The sequence below is a fragment of the Stenella coeruleoalba genome, assembly GCF_951394435.1.
Source record: "Stenella coeruleoalba genome assembly, chromosome: 12".
Taxonomy (NCBI): Eukaryota; Metazoa; Chordata; class Mammalia; order Artiodactyla; family Delphinidae; genus Stenella; species Stenella coeruleoalba.
In genome coordinates this window covers 15,096,112-15,122,698 of record NC_137158.1, presented here as the reverse complement: position 1 = coordinate 15,122,698, position 26,587 = coordinate 15,096,112, and the positions used below count along the sequence as shown (strand labels likewise).

General features: G+C 39.0%; 1 protein-coding gene across 17 annotated transcripts in view; it reads left to right on the top strand.

Annotated features, from left to right (window-relative positions):
- LOC307195169 (uncharacterized protein) overlaps nucleotides 1-26,587 on the top strand; it is a 665,726-nt gene that overhangs the window by 240,069 nt on the left and 399,070 nt on the right. The window contains exon 1 of one of the 17 annotated variants that reach the window (XM_079939111.1): nucleotides 5,694-5,746. The exons of the other annotated variants lie outside the window; for them this stretch is intronic. The gene's annotated coding sequence lies outside the window, so the exon portion shown is untranslated. Of the gene's footprint in view, nucleotides 1-5,693; nucleotides 5,747-26,587 lie in introns of those variants that run through there. 17 annotated transcript variants of the gene reach the window in all.

Here is a 26,587-nt window from a genome sequence, read left to right as displayed (position 1 = left end):
TATCTATATCTATATCTATCTCTCTATATCTCTCTATATCTGTATCTATCTATCTTTTTGGGGAGATTTATTATAAAAATTGTCTCACGTGATCATGGAGACCGAGAAGTCCCAGTCTGCCGTCTGCAAGCTGGAGAACTAAGGAAGCTGGTGATATAATTCAAGCTGAGTCCAAAGGCCTAAGAACCAGGGGAACTGACGTCTAAGCACAGGGGAAGATGGATGTCGTAGCCAAAGCAAAGAGCAAATTCATCCTTCCTTTGCCTTTTTGTTCTATCCAGGCCCTCAGCAGACTGGATGGATGCATGCCACATTGGTGGGGAAAATCTTCTTTACTCAGTCTACTGATTCAAATGTTAATCTCTTCTGGAAACACCCTCACAGACACATCCAGAAATAATGTTTTACCAGCTATCTGGGCATCCCTTAGTCCAGTTGAATTGACATAAAATTAAGCATCACAACTGTGTAATCTATAATAAAATTGATGAACAAAACTGAAAACTGCATGAATGTTTAGGGTTGGGGAAATGATACTTTATTAAAGTCACACAATCCTAGGAGTGTCTAGTTCCCCCACCGTCCCTGTTGTATAATTTTGTAATTTTTAGGACTTGATCAGAGAGAGGATTATGATTAGTGGTGAGAAGGGTGTTTGAGACATTTTTATTGATATAACTTAGAGTTACTGAAGATGTAACATACCAAGACAGAAAACATCCTTGATAAAGTAACATTCTCAGAGTTGAGTCTAACTCTTTGATTCTGAGTGTTACTTTGCTGCAAGTATCCAAACATTCAACACATCTATGCTTCTGAAAGTTTTAAAATTTTGAATAAAACCTGTTAAATATAGCAAACATACATACATATACACACAGGTGCACGTGCACACACACACACACACACACACACACACACACACACGCCTGCCAAGAAATACTCAGAATTGAGAGTTATTAACAGGTTATTTTATTTGACTCAAATCTTATTGTAAACATCACACAAAAACACAAAAAGTTGTCTCCATAAGTACTCAACCTTTATGGAGACAACAAAAAACTAATTTAGGCTAATTCAAAATAAATTCTGAACTGACAAATACATATAATCTATGGTAACGTATAGCATAGTTATTAACACTTCACTCCAGATGATACACAGTTAATTTTGTTATTAATTCCGAGCTAATCTAAATTGAAATTATTGAAAACTTCTGGTCAAATGTTTGGTTTTTCCTTTCTTTTAAAATTGCAAGTCTTTACTTCCATGATTTTTTAGAATTCAATTTAAAAACATTTATTATCATATATATTGTGTAGTTTAAGTTGGCTGCACCACAGTGACTAAGAGAATACCCCCAAATAATAGCTTAAACAAGAAAGAAGATTCTTCCTCAAGTCTGGAAGCGGGCAATTCACCATTATCTGATGCCTCCTCCTTTTCATCAGAAATACAAGTTCCTTGTCATGGTCTTCATCTTCAGCTTCTGGCTTTCATGCTTCAGGTTACCTCGTGGTCTGAGATAGCTTTGGGGTCACATCTGCATCTCCAGCAGCAGGCAATTAAAAAAGAGAACATTGCCACTCTGAGTTAAATGAGGGTTTTATAATTAAGGGGGAATGAAGTAATGAATGTTGAGTGGGAACCAACAGGCTTTGTATCCCTCCACGTAATCTGCAAAATGCAGGCTGCTAATCAGTTATTATAACCAAAAGCTTACTTCTTTATTTGTGTCATGCTGTGGCTCTGAGCAGTGTTTGTGTGTTTTTCACTCAGCTGCCTTTGTGTTTTGCCTCTGAAACGTAAGGATTTTTAACTGATTTGCTTTTTGGTGGAAGAGTAACATCCTAACTAAATTGGTATTGGAAAGAATACTTCATTATGCAGAAATGTGGATACTGTAATACTTCCTACTTAAAACAATTAAATATCTTCCTTGGCAGGCATATTATTGTAAGTCATCTCATATGTGATAATTTTAAAGACTATACAGTAGTGATATTCAGAAAACAAACACAGACACAGGATAGCTATGTCATATTTTTATTTATTTGACATCATATATCACTATTTGTCAGGTACTCATTTTAAGTCTTTTGCAAATATTAGTTCATCTGCCTTTTTCCCGTCATTCTCTTGAGAGAACGTAGAGGAGTTTCCCAGAGGCCACACGACTTGTGATGACATCAGCTCTCTGATGGCTAATGCAATGTGTGCTTGTGATTCTTGCACTTAAAACGTTTCTCAGTTTTTAATTTCTTATACCGTAGATATCAATAGATATAATTTACGTAAACAATAGCTCTTTAGGGTCCTCAAAAATATTTGAAACTGAAAAAGAGGCCTGAAACAAAAAACAATCACTGCTAGAACATTTGACTAGATTAAAAATTTGATGAACACAGTTCTCTGTAATCCATCTATCAATCAACATTTTAAAAACCTGTTAACTATGTTCAGAGTATAGAGTGCTAAGGTGGAAACTGAGAAGTATGAGATAATAGTACTGTCGAGATAGCCAAATAAGTGTGTGCGTGTGTGTGTGTGTGCGTGAATCAATGAGCTACTAGAATGATGATACTAAGTAATAAACCACACCAAAGCTAGTGGTGTGAAGAAACATGCACTTATTATTCAGTATTACACACTAATCTATATAGAGTGACTGGAGGTTCTGCTGATCTTGGCTGGACTCACTCATGTATCTGTAGGCAGCCATGGATTAACTGAGGGCTGGAACTGGGAATGCGTCAGATAGGATGAAGGAAGATGCAGCTCTTCTTCCCATATCTCATTCTCAAAAAGGGTAGACCAGATAGGTTCTCATGGTTATGAGAACAAAGGTGCAAGAATGGAGATGCTAGGGCAGGCAAGGGGAAACGTGCAAGGGTTTTCCAAGCCTCTGACTGGTATCACATCTGCTAATAGTCCATTAGCCAAAGCAAGTCATAAACATGCTCAGAGTCAACACTTCACCCACCGTGAGAGAGAAAGAATTGGGCTGGCAGTGCAATCAGTGTACCACAGAGTATATATATGAGAAAATATAATTCAGAATTGTGTTTGAGATGTATTTATCTGTAAAGAAAAATGTGACACCGTAACAATAGGAAGGGTATAGTACATGGCATCATGTTCTTGATTTCTTTTTTCCACAAATTCATAAATCAATCACCTCTAAAGTGAGAAATGGGCATCTCTTGCCTAAGAAACTTATGATAGCATTTTATTTTTATAATTTTTATTTTCTTCATGTTTAAAATTACCTTCTCTTTAAAAAGGTTGATTTTTAAAAAAGGAAATGTAATATCTATTTTCACTATGGTGGGATTTGAGGAAGAATTATTAATGTGGTAGCATTACCAAAAATAATTTACAGAATCTCATGACTCAATATTGAGGGACAAGTTTGCTGTATAATAAATGTAAACAAAGCAATGCAGTACTAGATGGGAAATCCAACAGGTATCCCTCTTTACTGAAGGTTGGTCTCTTCATTAAACTCTACCCTCTTTCTAATCTTGAGTCCTTTGCTTCTTTGCCCCATGGTGTCTAGACCCAGCCTTTTTCTGGGGACTTTCACCTGAACTCACCACCAACATCTTTGCTCACCAGTGAGAACCCTTAAAGCCATGTCAAATTTTCATTTCAAACTCACATCTTCTACTTTGTTGCTTCTTGCTAAGTTTATAGTCTTTTTACTCTGTGCTTATTTTTAACACCTTCTTTGAAAAATTGTGTCTCTTACACACAGTGATTTTATTAAGATGTTGGGGGAAGCCATGCCAGATTCTAAAATGGCATTTTTCTTCATTTCTCCCATAGTCGATTTTTAGTATTCCATATGCTATTTTGAAACCATGCTACCTAAATCCCTCCTTCTGCTTGGAAGATGGGATTGGTTTAAGGACCCCACACTATAGTGTTAGTGACTGGAACTTTTCATTTAATAAAAGACAGATGGAAAGGGTGAAGAATTAATACCTAATGGTAGAATATTAAATTATTTGGAACTCATGTATGAGTTTTCTTCTTGTTCATAATAAAAAACAGACATTTATTTAATGTTTTCTATTTACAAGTACCGTACTAGATTATCTCATTTAATTTTTGCATCAATCATTTAGTTGTTATCTGTATTTCACACTTACAGACCTTGAGGCCATGGTCAAACAGCCTAAGGTCATAATGCTAATAAGAGGCAGAATTTCAGGCTTTAGAGATTGCAAGGATATTTCAAAGTTCCTCCCTTAAGGAGGACCTTTCCTGTAACCCTCAAGAGCACACCAGGCAAACTGAGTATTGGACTTTCAGAAAGAGATGCTCTCCTTGATCTTTCATATCAGAGTGTTTCTTTTTATCCTTACGTCTGATCCTCTGCCCTTCTACAAAGTGTAGAAGCTTCACCCTCTTGCGCTTCCCGCACTGACTGCTCTTGCCCTTAGATTCATGCTCTCCTTTTGCTTCGTGACTTTCTCTGCCTTTCTCCTCCCTTTTGCCTTCTCCTTTCCCTCTGTTCCTCTCTTCATCTCCTCACTTTAACTCTACTCTAGAGAATTTTTGTTTGCATTCACACTATCCTGTCACAAAGCGATTCCTTTTTATTTATCTCTAGACCTAAATATTTAAAAATTAATCATGGTTTTGATGCATTGGGCAAAGTCGTGATGTGAAAGAATCTAGTGGAACCATTTTATGCAGAGTAAAGAATGCTTTTGTATTGTGAGAAATCACCTTCTAGTTTTTGGGTCTCAAAACGTTGAGATTTCCTTTAGTCGTCTACTTGACAGGAATTAAAAATGGCCTTAAATGTAAGTTTTGTTTCTTGTTTTACATTACTGGTTGTTTGCTACTTCATACTCAGCATGCCTCAATCCAAATTCATTACCTTTTTTTTTCAAGTTCCTTCCCTCATCCTGCGTGGATGGTATTACTAGCTTCGTATTTGCCTAGATTAAAATCATCATTGTCACTTTCTCCTTGGTCCCCTTGCTCACATTTAAGGCTCTCTTTCTCAAACTTTTCTCTCATTTTCTTTCTCCCTCCCATTACTACTGCCCGGTGTTGGTTCAACACTTTTATTTTTTCTTTATTATTGTTGTCTTCTAACTGGCTTCCCTGTCTTAAATGCTTTTTTTTTTTTTCAAAATACCCTCCATTGTTACTCATTTAAAAATGCCTGGCTGAAGCATATTACTCTCTTGGAATACTTTCAGTAGCTCACCATGGCCTACAGAACAGTTGAAGTCTATTCTTGAGGGTGACTTACCAGGCCTTTCTAACCACGCCCCAGCCTCAGTTTTCTTTTTACCCTTCCTACACCATATGCTCTGACTCATATTTACGATTTCTGCAATCCCAGCAAGCACATTTATCCCTTCCACTCCCCATTCATCACCCAGCCCGCTGTAACACCCCAGGACACTCACAAGCACAGAAAAGTTTAGAAAACTAATGAGCTCAGAAGCGAGAAGCTCCATAGGGGGACCCTGAACTGGAACAGTGGTCACCAGCACCCTCATTACATAATCGTTTGTGAATTAAATAGGCAACTTCCAGTAGTGGACTAGGCCTAAGAATCCTTACTCTATATGACATCCCACGTGTTTGTGTCTGAGAAATTTGCCATTTCTGGCCAACTATTTCTCTCCATGGGCTGAGCTCCACTTTTGTACCCACAGCCAGTCCGCATCGTGGTTCCTTCCACCATGGCTACCACCTGAAGTCCTGCTTTAAACCAGAGGTCAGTTCCCCTCTCGCCACTCCCCTTTCTCCTGGCCTTGCTGCTGGGCTTCACCCTCCAATCAGAACTCGTGGGTATCTGTACTCACCAAGATGAAGCTCAAGTTCTCTTAGCTTGCAAAGGACATTTGGTTTAAAAGGATACTTAAATCAACTTCCTGTAACTTGAAAGTTTTCTTTGTCATTAAAAGTTCTCCTTCACTATACCTTTAATGCTAACTCATCTCTTCTTCCACCACCCCTGCTTGAAACTAGGGCCCTGTCTCTGGCAAAGTAATTGCAGGAACAGAATAGAGCCCTGAAATATCTCCCTACTTCCCTCCCCAGCAGCTTTTCTGTCTAGATAGTTGCAGGAGAACTTGCTGAATGATGCAGATGAAATTGTGTATACGACCCTATTGCAACAATAGCGCTTCAGATGCTTGTCAAACCTGGGCAAGTTCTTCTTATTCCTTTTCGCTGACTTCTGCTTTTATATATATTTGGTAATTTCAGTGGAAGTTTGTTTAGGGTTGCTTACAATCCCTGAATGTCAGCTGTTTCCTTGTTCATGGGCATGGCACGATTCCAAATGCCATTGCTATTTTCTTTACACCTCCAAAAGAAACCAATTATCTCATCTTAACATTTTTTTTTTTTCTTTTGAAAAGTGAGAACATGCTATTTTCAGTCACAGGGAGGAATGCAAAAGTCTATGCTAGTGAATATTCTAGTTCAAGCCTTGCTTTCAATCCTTGAAGATTTTGTTCACTGTCAAGGTGATTATTCCTTTCTTGCTTTGCACCTCTAAAGCGGTTTTCACGTCGTGCTTTAATGGCACTTTTTATATTTTATTATAATCGTATACTCTTCTGGATATGGGGTTATAAGGGCAGGGGTCATGGTAGCAAACTTTGCCCTACAGTCTAGTGCATTATCAGATAGAGCTAATGCAGCAAACAACGGCTAACTCATTTATCTTTATACCCGTGGAGCTGAGCACAGAGTTCCTGACAGATGGTGGGCTTTAGGAATTGTGGATGGAATTGGTAAATCAAAGGCCTTTAAATAAAAGTGCTTTGGGGGCTTAGGAATAATGAATGCCATGGAACTATACTGGTAGTCAGGACCATCTTTTGAGACCTAGGCAACATACTTTACATATAATCTGACTTTAATTCAAATCTCATCCTAATACTATTCATCAAGTATGATGGTTTTTTTTTTTCTTTTTAATTTTTTGGCTGCGCTGCGCAGCATGTGGGATCTTAGTTCCCTGATCAGGGATTGAGCCCACGTCCCCAGCAGTGGAAAGGCAGAGTCTTAACCATTGGACCTCCAGGGAGGTCCTGATGGTCTTTCATTTACAGTGGAAAACAGAGGCTTAGAAGAGTTAAATAATTTATCCCAAGTCATCAACTATCAGAAAATAGAATAGACCCTCATCCTAGCACTCCGTGAACTCAAAGCTCATACTCTTTTTTTTTTTTTTTTTTTTGCGGTATGCGGGCCTCTCACTGTTGTGGCCTCTCCCGTTGCGGAGCACAGGCTCCGGACGCACAGGCTCAGCGGCCATGGCTCACGGGCCCAGCCGCTCCGCGGTATGTGGGATCCTCCCGGACCGGGGCACGAACCCGTGTCCCCTGCATCGGCAGGCGGACTCTCAATGACTGCGCCACCAGGGAAGCCCTCAAAGCTCATATTCTTAGTTCAAGGGTTACATTGCTTCTCAATATATTTTATGAATGAAAAATTCCAATTTAAGTTTAAAAAAATAGCCTGACATATTGATCTGGTATGAATATTTAAATGACAGCTTTAACTCAGGAGTGCTTTTTCTTGACACAGAGATGCATTTTCCTCGATCTCTATTCCTATGTTAATACTCTAGGCTTAAGTAAATAGTCTTTTCTTACCGAAGTTATAACAAGACGGTGTAGTATCTATTCAAGATTCTACATTTCCTGAGCTATGTCTGTGTATTACACTTTTAGTGTGTTTTCATGGATAGGGAAAGCAATGCTTGTTTCTCAAAGATTCAAAGACATATTTATTGGTTCTCTAATAGTCCACCATAGAGATAATCATAGCTTATTCACCATTTCTCTATCCACTCTATTGTTGGGATATTTGGATAATTTCAGTGTTATAAATCAATGTTGAAAATAAAATCCTTACATATAATTTTTGCATCTGATTATCATTATTAGTTTTTTGGCCGCGCCTCAGCTTGTGGGAATCTTAGCTCCCTGATCAGGGATTGAACCCGGGCCATGGCACTGAAAGCACCGAGTCCTAACTACTGGACCACCAGGGAATTCCCTGCACCTAATTATTTTCTTAGAAGTAGAATTATTTAGAGAATACCAGGTCTTTTTAATAGCCTTCCATAGATATTTCCAAATTGATTTCAACAAAGGGTGTACATATTTACATTCACATCAGCAGTTGGTAAGAGCATGGGTTTTAGTGGTTCTTTTTTTCATCATTTAAAAAATTTGCTACTTTGATAGTCAACAAATGACACTTAGGTTACTTTATTCCTATAAAGGCAGAACAATTCTTCATATGTTTAATGCCCACATATATTTCTTTTCCTTTAAGCTGTCTGTGCATGTCTTTGTCACATTTTCCATGGAGATTTAATGTTTTTTATGTTTATCTACAAGAGTTCTTTATATTTTAAAACGTATCCCTTTGCTGTATCTGGTATATCCTCCAGTTTCTCCTTCCTCAAGTCTCTAGGCAGTTACGATGGGAACCATTTCTGCTATCTGGAATTCATTCCCCCTCCAGTTTTCCTCACTTCCTGTACCTTAGATTTTTCTTCCATTAATTTGATTTCCTGCCTTCCCACAGTCTACACCTTCAGCATATTTATTTCATCTGTTTATAACATAGACAAACATATTTTTGTTGCTTTTATGCAAACATGAACTCAATTTTTGTCAATAACATTTTATGCAAAACAATACTTCATTAATTGAGATTATACTTCTTGTGGATTTATGTTTTTTCAGTGATTGGACAGGATAGTGGAAGAACTCACATATGTGTTCTACTATAACACCAAGAGTTATGCTTTGTTTAACCTTATTTCACTTAGATTTCACAAAAATATAATGAATTAGGCATCACTATTCCCCCTTTATCAGATGTAAACACTGAGGCTCAGAATGTTAATATTTTACAGAAACCCACAGGCCTCCCAAGGCAGGTATCTGTTGTCTTTATTATGTTGCTTCTTTGCACTATATGTGTATAAAATGCCAACTTTCTAAATTAATAGTGTAGAAAAAGATTGTTCAAGGTATATTTAAATTAATTTAGACATACAGTTTTCTTTTTTTCATAGAATTATGTTAATACAAACATTTTATTGAATAAATCAAGTTATCCGAGAAATTTGAAAATAGCTTAGTTTCAGGCCTTTGCTGTATTAGAATACTTCAAGGTTAGTTTGCTTGAAAATACTGCAAATTCCACCTACCCCAACTGAGAGTAGCTAACCTCCCATTGTCTTAATTTGGGAGCTCTCCCTCTGCCCATGATTGAGTGGGAAGCTCTGTCAAAGCAATGTCTGAAATATAAGGAAGCCAAGTGTGTTTTGGGGAGAGGATTAAATTCAAATCCTAACTCTCAAGCTAATAAAAAAGAATTGTACGTTCTGGGGAAAAACACTTAGTGGAATATGTCCCATGACCTTTGAGCTGTATTCAGTTTTTCCGAAACTAGAAGGCCTGGAATCTATACTCCCTGGTAAATGTGCAGATGTTTCCTCGGGCTTTTCTCAACTTTTATTTTTCAATTCACTGAGAGTACAGCCTACAGGGATTTAATTTTTCTCCATCTCTGAACCCATCCTCTGTGAAAAGGACACTGAAAATAATCTATGCTATTCCCTTAAACTCATTTGAGCCTTTTGAAACTATGTTCAATCAGCTTAAGCAGGGAACAATTGTATAAACTTAAAGAACATTGCTATATCAATAATAATATATCACTATAGTCCTATTTAGAAATAATCCTCTTTACTAAAATTTATTTCAGCATCCCTAAGGAAAAATAGAATTTAAGGTAAGATAAGATTAGTTTTAGTTAAGTTACTTGGAGTATTAATACTGCTTAGTCCTAGGCACACAGACACACAAGCATGTTCCAATTTTCTGTAAGGAAGCTTGTTTATATCTAGCTGGTTTTTTCTGTTGTTCTTAAAGGCTGTTATGCTTCCTTAGAAAACTAATAAAAAGAATTGATTAGATCCTAGTTTTAGAAATACATTTGATTCTTATTGGGTTATTCTTTAACATATGTTTGCTTATTCCATATGTCTTAATACTTATTTTTTCCTTTAATACTGAAATGCAATTGTTATATGAAAATATTTAAATGGTTCACAATATTTCTCTTTTCTCCTTAATACATGCAAATAATGCTGTATCTTAGTAGCCATATAAATAATGCTTATAACTTACAAAATATTTTACAATTAAAGTCTCTTCAAGAACAAAGTAAAACACCCTATTAGGTTTTATGGAAACTTAAATTAGAGCTAATAAAGCCCTCAGATTGGGTCTGGATAAATGCTCATAAAACTGTGGCAGTTAATTATGGTTCAAATGCTTGTGTTCCTGGTGGCAAGCTTACCTCACTCTAATCTTAACTTCTTTTCTTAATCAGCACGTGCCTATCACAGGTCAGGAACATTTTGACCCTCAGCATAACTAGCACCTATGAGAATTTAAAGCTTTGGGTTATACCTGAAAAGTTCTATCAAATTGCTCACCTGGCAACTTTGTGCATTCATTTTTGTTCCCAGAGTCTATTTCCTACCCAGCACATAGAATGAACTTGGAAAATATAAATCAGAACAAATCCCCACCCTGCTCAAAATTCCTCTAAGTGATTATTATAGTTAGAATAAAATGAAAACTCCTTGCCATGGCCTATTGGGCCACATATGATCTGGTTCCTTCTCGTAGCCCACGCTTCTTTCCCAGCCACTCCTTTTTGATTCATTCTTCTCCAGCCACTCTGACCTTCTGGCTCTTCTGCCAAATAGACTGAACTTTAGTCAATTCCTGGCCCTTCACATTGATGGATTTGCTTTCCTGATCTATGGACAACTCACTCTAGAAGTCTGTGCTCCAATATTACCCGCTTTGGGACGCTTATCCTGACCACCCATTGGAAACAACCTTTGCTTCTCCATTATACCTTCCCCCTTATGATTTATTTTTCTTCCTAACATTAGTTACTGCCTGAATCTATAATATTATTTATTTGTTTTCTTGCTTATTGTTAGCTTCCCTCACTGGAACGTAAGCACCTTGAGGGCAGGATCTTGGTAACCACTGCATGTTCAGAGTCTAGAACAGAGTATGCTGCAGAGTGGACACTCAGGAAGTATCTGGTGAATCACTCAATTTGAAGTAAAATGAGCAATGTTTTATTCGCCTGAATCATAAGCTATTTCTTATCACTTTAGAGTGTTCCCTCTCCCAAATTAGATCTTCTATGTGCTCTTTTTCAATATCTACCTCTTTATGATAAACTTCTTTTTTAATGTCAGATAGCCTCAATTAGAATTCTATTTCCAGCACTTAATTTTTAAACAATTTCTTTCTAAAACTCTTGTTTTCTCAACTTTATAGTAGAGGTAGTAGTAATAATTACCTCAGGGCCATTGTGAAAATTTATTGTGGATATTTCTTTATTCTTATATTACTCAACCACTCAACAGCATTTGGTTTACTACATCCCCCTTGAAACACTTTCTTCCCTTAACTTTGACAATAAGCTACAGTAAGTCCCCTAAATATGAATGAGTTCCATGCTGAGAATGCATTCGTACTCCAGTTTGTTCGTAAGTCCCACAAAGTTAGCCTAGGTACCTAACGCAATCGGCTATATAGAACTGCACTGTAATAGGTTTATAATACTTTTCACACAAATAATACATAAAAAGCAAACAAACACAAAAAATAAAGAAGAAAATTTAATATTATAGTACAGTACCTTGAAAAGTACAGTAGTACAGTCCAACAGCTGCTGCTTCTTAGCAGTACCAGCTATTATCACCTCTACTTTTACACTTGCTTCCAGACATCCTGGGCTTGAAATAAAGATACTGTACTACTGTACTCTATACAGTACTGTACAGTAAAGTACACAAAAGCACAACCACTTGTAGAGGATGCAGACATGTGACAATATATGCTAGACACGTGAACGAGCTTACGTGATTGAACATGCAAACGTACGCTCACGTCTTTGAAAGTTCACAACTCGAAGGTTCATATGTAGGGGACTTACGGTACTCACCTGATTTTCTTTCCATTTATCCAGCGCTTGCCTCTTTATTTCTGTCTGTATCCTGAAGCTAAGGTGGGCCCTCTTGTGTTTCCTTCTCCTCCCCTTTCCTCTTTCTCCTCTTCTCTCTAATATGTCAATCTTTGGTAATCTAAACCATTTTCATTCTTTACATAACATCTATTTCCCGGTATGCTCCAAATGTTTATCTCTTGCTTTGACTCCAGATTAATAAATCTGGCTGCTGACTTGATATATACACTTAGATGGATGTCACTTTACTTGTTCAAAGTTAGAAATATATCTTGCTTTACTTGCTCAAAACAGTTGTCTTGATTCTTCCCCTCCACCTCCCTCCATCCACAGTTACTTCCTTCTATTTTCTATTCGTAAATGGTACCATCATGTTTTCAGTTGCTCAAACCAAAAACCAAGTTTTATGCTTGCTGTCTGCTTTTCATTACCCACATCCAACTGACCAGTGAGATTTTCATGTTCTACCTCCAAAGTATGTGTTCAATCATGCATCTACTTTTCTTTATCTTTTTCTACATCACTGGGGAAGAGTCTTCCAACTGGTCCAACTATGTTCATTATTGAACCACCCTCCAAATCTATTTTCCAACACGCAGCCAGAGAATGTTCTTTCAGTCATGCTACTCTCTTGCTTAAAAACATTTCAGTGGTTTCCCATTGCAAGTTCAGTAATACCAACTTCTGTACAGGTCTACTAGGCCCTCCACAGCCTGGCCTTCCTTACCTTTCCTAATCCATGTCTTACTCATCTCTCTTTTCATCCAGATTTTAGCCTAAATGTCATCTTCTCAAAGAGAGCTTTCAACCTACCCTGTGCTCCCTGCCTCCAAGTTCTGTTATATCTCCCAACTTATTTCCTTTATTACAGTTGCACAATCTGAATTTTGTTTATTTATTTACTGGTTACCTTGTTCACTGTCCATATTCCCTACAACCCTCATATCCATGAGGGCAGAGAACATATCTGTTTTGTTCACTGTTGTGTCCCTGATGCTTAGAACATTTCCTGGACCATTCATTCAGCAGATGTTTGTCAAATGAATAAAATGAGATAATGGATATAATATACTTAGTATTGTGTTGGCAAATGGAAAGTACTCAATAAATGTTAAGTCTTATTATTTAAAGTACTGTTTCTCTTTTACACTATGACTTCAATGTTGTATCCTGTAGTGGTGGTGAGGCAGGATTGATTATAGTTTCAATTCAGTGCTTAGTTCTAAGTCTAAGCACTTAGTCTGTTAGATTTCCTTCTCCCTTTGCATTAAGCAGCACTCTCAGCTGGGGAACTACTGGGTCATATTATAGCCTTCAGCCCTGGTAAACACAGTTGGAGAGACAAGTAGTCATGCATTAATTCATTCATTTATTCAATTTTTGTTGAGTACCTATTATGGTCTCATGTCTACTTTAGCTTTGTGTAAGGTAAAAATGATTCAATTCATCCCAAATTTCTAAGGTCATATTAAAGGGACTAAATAAATCCCAAACTTCAGAGCAACAATACATGAATAATGCAGACAATAAGTGCAGGGAGGAAAAATTTGTTTCCCATGAATAGCGTCTGGCATGAGCCTTGAAGCATAGGTAAAGGGGAAGGTTCCCGTGATGACCATTCCAGATACTTCAGTGGGCCTTTTATGGGAAACTTTTTTCCAAATATTCTTTTTTGATTGTTTGTTTTGTATACTCCCCTTTCTGGGACAATCGTGGAACTCATCATTCAATTGAGAAATAACATATTTACCCCCAGACAATGACCAGACTGGGTTGACTCTGTGTCCATTCATTAATTCCCTTTCTTTATATCCTGTTGTTACTGACTTTTTTCCCCTGGCACTTGCTCCTCCAGTCCACCTTCCATTTTACTGTCACAGTAAGTTTTTAGAAAGCAGAGACCTGTTATGTCACTCTGCTCCTTAGAATTCTTCAACAACCATCGATTTCTTTTTGGTTTGTATGTATGTATCTGGCTTGGTTAGACTCCGGCTTTGTATTCTTGTGACACTACTTCCTGTGACAGTGGGTCTTTTGGCACAGTCTTTCCCATTGCTCTCTTCCTGTGGAATCTTGGTCTTTCATGCCTGTGTTTTCAGTCCCTAGCACAGTCCATGATGTGCATCAGGCCTCCTCCTTAGAGAGACCTTCACTCTTCACTCTAATGAATGGCCCTCCTTACCCCGATCTCTCCCTCACAATTTGATGTTTTGTGACCTTCATAGATACTAGCATCTTGGGAACTATCTTTTATTAATGTTTAATTAAATGAGCTGGACTTGGTGAGGTGAAATTATGAAATAGTATTCATTTAATCCCTTCAAAATCCTCAAACACTGTAGGCTCTTCCTCGGACAGATCTCATAGATTCCTCGGACAGATCTCATAGATTTCCCCATCTAACTTAGGTATTAGAACGGTCTTATGTTTTGTTGTCAAAAATCTTAAATTTCGATTTCTTATCCAATTTAAAAAATTCTCCCCACTTCCTCAGTTCAGAACTGCACTTGGCCCAGAAAGGTGCACTTTGAGGGGGTAGGATTAGGATGGGGGTCTGCTCTTTTGCTTTGCCCTTATACTTTTCTTCCCTTCTCAGTGCATGGCGCTGGATGTGTTAGGGCTGAAGCTGGGGCCCTTGTCAATCTCTCTTGCCTGTCTTGGTAGATGTCCTAATCCTGACTTCCCCTGAGGTATATGCTCTACACTAGTTCCCAGAGTTACCCCGTAGAACGAAACATCAGGTGCCTGCAGTTGTAGCTGGCTGACCCACACTTTGGTGACTGCCTTCTTTTCTCTGTCATCTTTCCTTACTTCTCTACCAAGGTTTCCTGCACTTTGCAAATAAACTACTTACTAAAATATTTGTCTTAGGATCTTCCTCTAGGGCAAATGTTGGTTAACCTTTTCTGTAAAGGACCAAATACTAAATATTTTAGACTTATTGACCACATCAGCTCTGTCTCAACCACTCAACACTGCCATTGTAAGCCCCAGAGCCGTAGATAATCTGTGAACAAGGAAGTATGCCTGTGTTAAAACTTGTCAGAGAAGTGATAGAACCACTCACTATAATGGTGAATTTGCCCTTTTCTTTCTGTATATTTATCCATTTTTGCTTTATATATTTTATTGGACCAGTAGGAGCTTAGAGCTGTAATATCTTCTTGTTGAACTGGACCTCTTGTCATAATGTCCCTATCAATTCCTAATGATGCTTTCTGTGTCAACATCTATATTAGCCGACATTTAAATAGTGACCACAGCTTTATTGTACCCAGTGCTGGCCTGATATATAAAAGAAAATCTTCGATCCTTTTATATTCAGCTTTTCCATATCCTTATGTATTGTGGGTGTGTTATGGACTAAATGTTTGGGTTTCCCTAAAATCCATTTGTTGAAGGTTTAACCCCCAATGTGTTGGTTTTTGGAGATGAGCCTTTGAAAGGTAATTAGGTTTAAATGAGGTCATGAGAGTGGGGCTCACATGATGGAGTTAGTGTTCTCCATTCTCATGAGAAGAGGAAGTGAGACTAGAGCTCTCTCTCTCTCTCTCTGCCATGTGAGGATAGTGAGCAGGTGGCCATCTACAAGCCAGGAAGAGAGCCTTCACCAGGAATTGATTCTGCCAGTGCCTTAATCTTAGACTTAGCCTCCAGAACTGTGAGATTTAAATGTCTGTTGTTTAAACCAGCCAGTCTGTGGTATTCTGTTATAGCACCCTGAGCTGACTGAGACAGTGTGCCTCTTGTACACTGCATATAACTGAATTAAAAAATGTTTGAAATTCTCTGTATTTTACTTGGCAAGGGTTTTTTTTTCCATTTATTTTGATTACTGACATATTTGTACATGTCTCTATCATATTCCTTTTGATTTCCATTTTATTCCACTTCTTTCTTTCTTTTTTCTCTATTCTTGCCTTTTTAATCTTTTGATAGGCTATCTTTGCTTTCTTATTTCATCCTCCTTCTTCTGTTTCAGATATATTATAATATATATCTGAGTCTGAATATTGTATCAAAATTCTTCTCCAAAGAAACATGAACCATAGACTATATAGACTCTAATCACCTTCTCCTGACTTATGTTATTACTGTCCATTGTTATTCTATTAATCCCACAAATTGGATATTTTCCTTTTATTTCTTAATTCAGATGATGTTTATTGAGAATTATCTACATATTTGCCAATTATTTTGCTCATCATTTCCTCTTGCATCTCATAATATTTTTGCTGTCATTTTCCTTCTACTTGGAGTACAGCTTGCTAGGTCTTTATGTAGATCTGTTGATAGCAAATACTCTTAGTTTTTGACCGTCTTATTCCAAAAATTAGTTTGGCAGATTCACGATTTTAGGTCAACTGATTCTCTTGGCATTCCAATAACATCATTCAGCTGTCTTCTGATCCTGAGTAAATTCTTTAATCTCTCTAATACTTTATTTTTGCAGTTCAATGAACAAAATAATGCAAGCGTAACTATGCACTGTCGGTCTGGGTCATCTGGACAAAGAGCTTGCTGAGACCCAGGTCTTCCTTCTGTCAGTGGGAGCAGGTACTCCTGGGACTGTGTCAGTTTCTATGATACAAGAGGCTGGGATATCCCCTGGGCTTCATGGTTTCTGGGATCTGGGAGCTGGCTTTCCAGACAACTTCTATAAACTGCTGGCAACCCAAACCAGACTGTACCCAAATATAGTCTGATTATTTCCCTCTGACACAACTGCTATATTCTACATACCCTGTTAAAGGTAAAGAATATGGAATCCCAGTGAGAGTTCAGCCAAGTATCCTGCCCAGCATATGTCACTATGAGGTAACGAGCAGGTGGGAGCCCATGCCTTCCGGATGCTGACTCTGGCCTTTGACTTTTTCCCCTTTACCCAATAAAGCCTGTTGCTTAGCCAGTGCTGTGTGATTTTTCAGAACTCATTTTGTACCTGAGATAAGAGATTCCTCATCTATATCATGGTAGTACCAACACCATTTAGTTGATATAAAGGTTAAATGGCATCATACATGTTAAGTACCTGGTACATAGAAAGAGCTCAGTAGTTGTTGGATGCTATTTATGTTGCTAAAAATATGAAGGGCCCTTTACATTTATTGACTGCTTTTTAAAATGTTTCACCTTTAATAGTATATTGGAGTTCTATCCAAGATAGATTTCCCCCCATATATTCATATGTTGCCTAGTAACAGTCACTGGCTTTTTAGAGCAAAAAATATAATCAACAATAGTTTCTAGCCAACAGACTCTTTGCTAACACTTGGATGAACACACTTGCTTATAAATTAATCCCATCTCGGTTATTAATTATGAAGTGCTTTAACAAACACAAAATGGGTAATGATTGTTTATTGTTTTTCATTTGAGAGAGTACACCCACATCACAGAAGCAGAAAGAATCTGAAATTAATTAGCAATTGATCATGACAGCATGTCATCCTATTGCAACTTATACAACACCTGCCCTGATTATTTTTGAATCCATGAAGGAGAACAAGCATAGCAAACTGGCCTTTGACAAACAAGCAACCTAATTAAAAGGCTATCAGGGACAGCAAATGGAACAGAAACAAATCAGAAAAAATACTGTTTGCTAAAGTCGACAGATTATTACCACAAAGCCAAAACACTGGTGCATAAAATCACTGAATCTTTCAAACGTATATTATAGGCACAGCTGTCTGTGGAGGGCCCAGTTCAGCAAATTTTACCTATTCTTCTTAGTTGCTTGTGGGCACATATGGAAGACCAGATGCCATTGCTGTCTGCAATAGATTACAGGTTATTGGGAAGGCAAGACAGGATACTAAACAGTTAACTTTAAGAAAGACATTATAGAAATGACAGGTTTGTTCAACAAAACTTTAACTATTGATGGGCCTCAAGTTGCTTTTTAAAAGTATAGGACAGAGATGAATAGAAAGTAGATGGTGATTTCATATCGGAGTCACTGCATTTTGTAATAGATGTTGTTGTCTGATATTTATGTGTGTGTGTGTGTGTGTGTGTGTGTGTGTGTGTGTGTGTGTGTGTGTGTGTATGGAGTTGCAGAGAAAACCAGAATATTATTATGCATTTCAAAGCTTTCTGGATTTAAAAATTTTTATTATTGATAAAGCTCTTTATTCTAATTCTTTGCCCTAGGGCTTCTAATGAATTTCTGGTAAAGTAGTGCAAAACTTTAAGTTTATATACGATAGTAGGTGAAGACGAAGCCAGTTTTTCAGTATATCTGTGCAGTCCTGGAAGTTTAGATTTGTTTAGTTTCTTAGACCACTTTTTCCTTATTTTGAACAATGTTCCAAGCTCAGGGTTCAACCATGTTCACGTCTCGCAAAACATCTTGGGTCAAACATGACCTTGACTGGAGTTCAGAAACTGAGGCTCAGAAAAATTGGGAAGAACGCCAAAAGAGACTCAAGTTTCTTATATTGACAATAGAACAAACAGAAAAAGAATAGATGGGCTACTTGATGTCAATGGTAAAACTTTGATTAATAATAAAGAAGCTAGATATTTTGCTTCTGTCTTTTCTATCAAAGTGAAAGAGAATTCTTAATAACATATCTAGCCTATGTTCGAGCAAGTCTACTGATGGCCTCATTTATAGCCCTCTTGAAGTGGTACATTCATCTTAGTGAGAAAAAACATTGAAGAAAGTGGCTATAAATGAAGCTGAATATGTATGAAAATGTAAACAACAGTAGGAGGTGCTAGAGGAGAGGAACCTTTTTCTAAAAACATGAAAATGGCAAGTTCATAACTCTAGACTTGGGAGTTCGGTGTTAATCTTCAAAATCTAGAAAATACTATTTACGGAAATTTACTGGTATGAAATTAAATGTAAGATTCTAAACTTGGATCCAAATACAAACTTCATGAATAAATAAGGGAGGGGATTTAGCAGCATCACATATGAAGGGGAGATTTTTCTAGTTGAAATTGAAAGTTCAATATGAGTTAATAGTATGGTTTGTCCAACAAAAGAGATGAAGCCATTTTCTCTTTTAAAATTTTCTTTCAGGAGATCATTTTCCTTGTTAGAGAAGACAGAAGCATAACAGAATCCATTTTCTTTTATTATTCATCAGAATTATAGCACCAACATCAAGAAGTCACTCTATCCCTTCTCTGTTTGCTTTATTGCTAAACACAGCCATTTTAGGCTACATTAAAAGAAATGTAGTGTCTAGAATGGTGACATGATATTCCCCCTGCTATCTGTTCTAACAGTATTATGTTCAGACCACACTTGGAGCATGGCATTCAATTTTGGAAACGAGATTATAAAAGCTGCATGAACAAACTGTAAATACTTCAGAGAATAGCCAAGAGGATGGAAGGATGCTTGATGCATGAGTTGCAGCGCTTGTTCTCTGTGTCTACAGACAAGCAAACCAGAGGAAATGTTTAAATTTTGCCTAGACACAAGGAAAGCCTCTGTACATCAAAGTGATAAGGTCACTTGTTCATTTATTCATTCATTCAGTCAACAATATTTATGAACATCCAAAATGTGCCAGGAAGTGTTCTAAGAACAGGGGATGCAGAAGTGAACACAGCTGTCAAAATTCCTGAGGGTCCCAAGGCTGGTGTGTGTGTGTGTGTGTGTGTGTGTGTGTGTGTGTGTGTGTGTGTGTGTGTGTATAGGCAACAAAAAAATGCATAGCTAAACAAGAGCAATAATCAGAGAATAATAAGAACTCTGCAGAAAAGTAACAACAGGCAACGTCACAGAGAATGACCCAGTGGCTACTGTTGACTGGCTGAGAAAGGCCTCTTTGGAACTGACATTATTCTGAGGTCTGCATGACAAGGAGATAGCTCTGCAAAAATGGGGGTTGGGGGGAGGGGGTGAGGGGACCTCAGTGCAGGGACTCTACCCAGAGAGAACAAGCTTGTTGAATTTGGGAAACCTGGGGTGTGGGTGCTGGTAAAGTATGAGGATGGTACATGAGTCACAGAGGAGGGAAAGGGCCAGCTCTTGCTGGGCTTGGCAAGCCAGAGTGAGTGGGCAGGATTTGATTCCAGGTGCTATGGGGAACCTCTGGAGGCTTTAAGGCAGGACTCTGAAAGATTGTGATTCGTGGTCTCCTTATCTCTAAGACAGGGTAATAATATATCTTATCTAATATATAGTTTATTTTTGTGAAAAATAACAACTTACACTAAATGCTCAATAAATGTTTATTAATGCTAATCACTATTTTTCATAATAGTAGTATACCATAGAAGCTTGTAAAGCAGATATCTTTGAGATTTAGAGAAGAGTAAAAATGCCAACTACTTTTTATTGCATGCCAACTGTATGTTTATATTATCTAATTTAATCTGCACTCCAACTTTCTGTAGACGAAACTAACTTTTAAAGAAGTTAAGAAATTTGCTCAAGGTCACAAAGCTAATAAGGATAGAGCCAGAATTTCAATTTCACTTTGATCTTTCTGACTCTGAAGTTAAGACTCTTTTTCCATGCCAGGCAGCCACATGGAGAATGTGTGCCTTGCATTCTCTTGATGGCCTGTGGTTGTAGCGGGTGATCCCTTCTCAAAGCCCTCTGGCTTTTATTCAGCCTGGATTTCGTGAGCAGTTTGGCACATAAATCACTACACAGTCTGCAGTAATTTATTCTGGGCATCATCATATTTGACTAAATGATCCTATAAAGTAATATTTATAATTCAAGAATTCTGTCCTCTACATCTCTCCATTTTATACGTAAGCATCAAGAGAAAACCCATCAAAGAAATAGTAATCGACTGAGAGAAAGTAGTGGTAAAGGCACTGTTTAAATTCTAGATACTATTATAATTGTTATTAAATGCCTTATTGGGAGATGAATGCAGTGATAAAAAGAACATTTCTTCAGCTAACTAAACTGGTGCATTCTGCATGAAAGGCAATTGTTTCAAGGCACTAATACATGAAAGATGACTGAATGAAGGGCTGCGTAGTGGGAATTGGAACAAGCCTGGGACAGGGAGGCTGGTACTTAGGTTTCATGGATTGGAGAAGCCAACAGAGACGGGATGGTCCTGCTTGGTTCTTCCCGGTGCAGGTGACCTGAACTTCTTCTACTTTTTCCTCCCCCATTGTCTCTTTGTGGACCCTGATGATACTGGCCTTTGCTTTGTCAGCATTTGGTAGGTTATTGAAATTCTCTTGTCTTCAGAGATGGAGAAATGCTGACAAACAATAAGGCAGACATCTGTAGTTAATACAAAGAAAATAAAAGGTCTGCCCTCATCTGCCTTTGCTCCTCTATCATTAAATCAATTATAATAAATGGCTTTGCTGCAAACATTGCTATTTCTTCTGTTTGAATTCTAAACATCTTTCCACTGAAACAACTGACATTAGTTAATAGGACTATTTCTAGTAAAGCTTATTCTAAAGCCCTGAGGACTTTGAATCATCCAGCAGGTGTCATGCAGAATGCAGACATTTAATCTATATGCACAAATGTGTCTCTTTTTTTCCTTTTCTTATTCATCTTACATTCTTACTGCCCATGAGACTAGAATCAGGGGTTTGGATGTAGAAGATTTTAGATGGTTTAGGGTTTTTTTTTTTTATATATACCAAACACTAGTCTAAGTTTTTCAGTAAACAACCAGAAAAAAGATCCCTGCTCCTGTTGGGTGGAGACCCTTCTAGCATGGTGATAGGCAACAAAGTATAAACATAAGAAACCCCTAAATTAGATAGTCTGTTATGATGTTAGAAGATGCTACTGGAAAAAGAGAAAGGAGAGTGAACACTTGGAGGAAGTGAGGATGAGCCGTTGGGTATATTTAGACATATCTTTTTCGTTCAGAAGGATCAAACACCAGTGTTCAGGGTAAAAAGGAAAAGTTAATTATGTCTATGTCATAGAAAATGTATGAACTCACGTGCCTGTTTGTGCAGAAATGTCTAAAACAGATTTTGCTGGAGGTTGTTTTCCCCTCGGTTAACCACATGCCTCATTTTAATTACCATCGTCAATGTCTCAGAAGGGGCACCATCTCCTCCACTGCTGGATGAGCGTGTTGTATTGACATCCCCCCTTTTGTTCTGAGGAGTGTGCATTCAATCTGATTAAAACAAACATTAACTAAAACAAAAAAATCCCCCATACTTTGATGAGAGAAACCAGAACCTGCAGTCAGGTCTCCTTAGAGCACAATGAGTCCTTAGAGATTATTCAGTCACACCCATTATGTGACACCTGGCTATTTTGGCTCCAACCCAGTGGATGATGGGACTGTCATGGTCTGAACGTGGGTTGGAAGAGGATTTCCAGACACAAGGCAGAATGTAAAGAAGATGGGATTTATTACAGGGAATGGTCGTTGCCAGAACAGCGGGCCAACTTCCTATTAGTCTGGGAGAGTCGTTTTCTGATTGGCTGAGGCACATATACCTTCCTTCTATAGGTGGGAGTGGGACAGGGCAGAGGCCTTTCCTTATGTGGGACGAGAGAGGAACAGGTCCCATGGCCCTGGTGGGCCCAGGAGTTTTGTACCCATCGCAACATGTTAGGGAGGGCGATGAGAGTCCGGTAGGGTGTGTAACGCTGAAACTTTTTTAGGCGGGGTTGAACTTTGTCCTTGAAGCACCATTGTCCTTGGAACACCACAGGGGCCACTGGAGCTGGTCTGACACCTCTGACCTCTAAAAGAGTGGCAGGATCCCTCAGGAATCTAATATGTCTGGAGGACACGCCCTAAAGAGCTCTTGAGCCTTAAGTGGGCAGGACACTCAGAAAAATCTTCGGGAAAGCCAAACATTTTATATTCCAGCACACAACTTCTTGAAGGAATGATAATAATTTACCTACTCCCTAGAGGCCAAACCTGGGCAAACCCTTTCAATGTTTGGAGAGCTCCAAAGAGATATAGCAAAATAATAAATGAGCTTGTACCTCTTATAAAATGTCTCAGATTGAGGTCACCCACTGTCTGAACCCTTTCTCTCTGAGGTCTAGACCTCGTTCCACAAAGTATGATCCTCAGAGCAGCAACAGTGGCATCACCTGGGAGCTTGTTGAAATATACAATTTCGGCCCCCCCGCCGGGAATCTGTATCCTAGCAAGTTCCCCAAATAAGATAGGTGGAGAGTAAGGCTGAGATTCACTGGACTAGAAAACTTCTCCTGACCAGCGCAGAGCAGCCCCTACTTTGAACTTGACCTTTGAATCCCGAATAAATGCCTGTCAACAGCCAGCCCCATCCTCGTTCTATAGAAACTTAACTAATTCTGTCTAATAAATATTAGACCAGTTTGATTAATTACTGTGTCTAGTGCCCAGTTTTGGTAGGGCCCTTCAGCAGATTCCTGAATGCATTTCCCTTATAGGGAGGGGTGGATGAGGATTCAAATGGGGCAAAGGAAGATGATGCCAGTTTATCTAGACATCTTGGTCTGTGACCAACCCTTCCCTCTGCCCTCTCCCCTGTGGGAAGCCGTAATGTCTCACTGTTTTTCCCTCCCCTAGGGAGCCTGGGTCTTCTTAAGACAGCATTCAACTATTCCTCCTGTCACACATTTCACATAATTGGAAAGATGAGGGGAAATCATATGCTGGAGGGAGCTTGGATTGGGGACAAAAATTGGGAAAATTCTCCTATTTGCTCTGCTGAACAATGATTAGTATTTAGGCTGCAAGGAACAAGGTGCTTTATTTGGGGTCTAGGGAGTTGCAATTTGGTAGACAGAGATTTGGGTAAAACCGGCAAAAAGTGTTCCGGGGAAGAGAGTCAGGGCTTGTAAAGGCAAAAGCCACAAGGTTGTTAAAACTGTCTTGCAAGCATTGTAATTGCTCTGATGCAAATAGGTATTCGCCCTTAAGGGAGGCTCTCACCAGTTACTTAGGGTAAGGGGCCGATAAGTATCTTGAGCTTCTGGAACACTGTGCAGATGTTCTGGGTGCCTGTGTTAAGATAGTAAGTGGTCAAAAGTTCTGATTCCATCCAGGCTGAGGACGTGTGTAAGTCCCACTTCCTTAATGGCCTACCAGCTCCATTTTACAGCGCTCTCTTAGCAACCAAGTCTATTTTGATTTTCCTTTCCCAGCTCCAATATGTTAATTATTTTTACTTCTGTATTCTGTTTCTCTGTGAGCTATGTCGACTTTGATTTCCCAACCATTCCCGTGTCTGCCTTTCAGAGATCCAAGGCTCGACCTTGTGCACCTGCTCATTAATTCTGTGGCCTTGCAAAGAGCACGCTTGTCTGCCCCACGTTACCTGACTTCACTTATCAGGCATTATTCTTGCGGCTTCAGAATCTCACCACACAGGTTCGCACTCTTTGCCGCATTTGCTAGACAATAATCCTATGAGATATGCAGCACGATTATCTCCATTCTACAGAGTAAAACATCAGAACTCAAGAAAACATTAAAGTGTTTCCTCAAGGTGACACACTTTGAGCTTACTGCTGAGGTAGACGTATCAGATGATAGATGACTTCAAGAGAGGGAGGCCGAGGGCAGTCAACAGTTAGATCCCTTAAACTGTAACTTGCCTAATAAATAATATTCTGTAACCTTCCTTCACCAATCAAGCTCGCCTTAATTGTGCTTGCACATTGCACACCCTCCCAGCTTCATGTAGCTTAGACAATATATCACAAGACTCCTTTAACCACCCCGTAGAGATAACACTTCTGATTTATAGACGCTATAGGGACGGTTGCTTAAATTGTTTTTCGGAAACATGGAGCTAGTCTTGCCCAGATCAAACCGGTCAGACCACCAACCATTCAACTGGGCCTGTGCAAGCGTCCAGTGGATGACCTTCTGATGTCAGAGATGCAAAAACCCCACCCTCAGCTCATGCTAACACTGCCGTTTTCTGAACATGCATCCAATGAAGAAGCGTGTAACTCAGATACACCTGCAGAATGCTGATTACTTCACCTTTTCCTTGCTTCCAATCATCTTTCCCTGTGCCTCAGACCACCCTGCTTTTTTATTTCATAAATACCCTTGGGGAGGTGGATCTGAGACTTGGTCTCCCATCTCCTCACACTGGCTGCCTTGTGAATAAACTCTTTCTTTGCTACAGTCCTCGGCATCTCAGCCTTTAGATTGCTTTGCATCGGGCAAACATACCTGGTTCAGTAACAAGAGTAAAAATTCAGAGTTTAACCTCAGTTTGAATTTTTAAGGTGTATCATTTTAGACAGATTGTTTCACGAAATCACAGCTAACATTATAGAACCCAAACCTACACCAGTGATTGGTCTAATGCTTTACATATATTAACTCATTCTGCACAACAGTCTTATTATAGAAGAGCTATTATATGACCATTTTACAGATAAGCAGACTGAGGCACAGAAAGGTATCTAGAAATTACCAGAGTTGGGATTTGAGCCCAGGCGATCTGTCTCCACTCCAATATACCATCTTGTAATACTAAAAAATATGTAGGAAGTACTTAGGAAGAAATAATTATGGGTGTTTTCAGTTACTCCTAAAGCCCTAAAGGAGGTGAAAGTTTTGTAAAGGGCAGGCAGCTCAGTTTTAGAAGGGTCAGATGCAATAATGCCTTATGTTTGTGCAGAGCTTTCTTCCAAATAGATCAGTAATTCCCTTCATACCCCTGCCTACCTTCTGACCTGAGGCCTTTTTTGTTAACACGGAAAAGATTAAAGGAGTCAAGAGGAAAAATGCATTCCTCTATTTAAATGATCAAATGAAGTGGTGATTACTTCTGAATACTCAGCTAAAATCCTTAGCAGTTAGATGTGAAACAGCCAGAGATCAGGAGGGTTTAAAACTCTCAAACAAATCTGTGAGAGATGGATCAAGGTCCATTCTGCCTCAGAGCTGACTGTAGGTGGCTGTTTAATGAGCAGATGATATGTCTCCCTGAAACAGATAAAAACACCTTTAAAGTGGAAATTGGCATTTATGTACCTCTTCAGGGCTCAGCCTTTATATGTGGTTGTGTGCTTCCTACTCCTGTGCCAGGAAGAGGAAAAGAGTCTGGCGGTAACAGGAAGGTCGCAGGGCTGTGTGAGATGAGCTGATGTCTCGAGCTGCAGTGGAACTGACACAAACCCGACAGCTCAGCTCACCCCATTCACTTAGACACGCACTGGGAGAGGGCTTCTGGGAAAGGCACCGCAACCTGGTGCCCTGCTTCAGGTTGGTACTTACTGAACCACATTGAGGTGCTTAAAAGTAAGCCGAGGAGGAAGAGTTCTGGTATGTTCCCCAGTAAGGATGGAAAGGCACCTCAGAATCCATCCCCTCCCCCCGGGCAGTCAGGGCCCTGGAAGGGCCCCCAGTCCTGCTGACGTTTTGCTGCAGCATCAGTAGATGGATGCGTTGTGGGGACTGGGGTACCACCCCCGATGGGAAATCCCCCTTATTATGCTTTGAGGGTTTTACGCTTTGCTCACGATTTGGGAGTGGAGGAAGGAATTGGTGCAGGTCATCTCAGGATGACCCGAGTCACTCTGAGCTCCATGCTGAGAGACGTGTGTTAGTTATGATACAAGTACACAGGG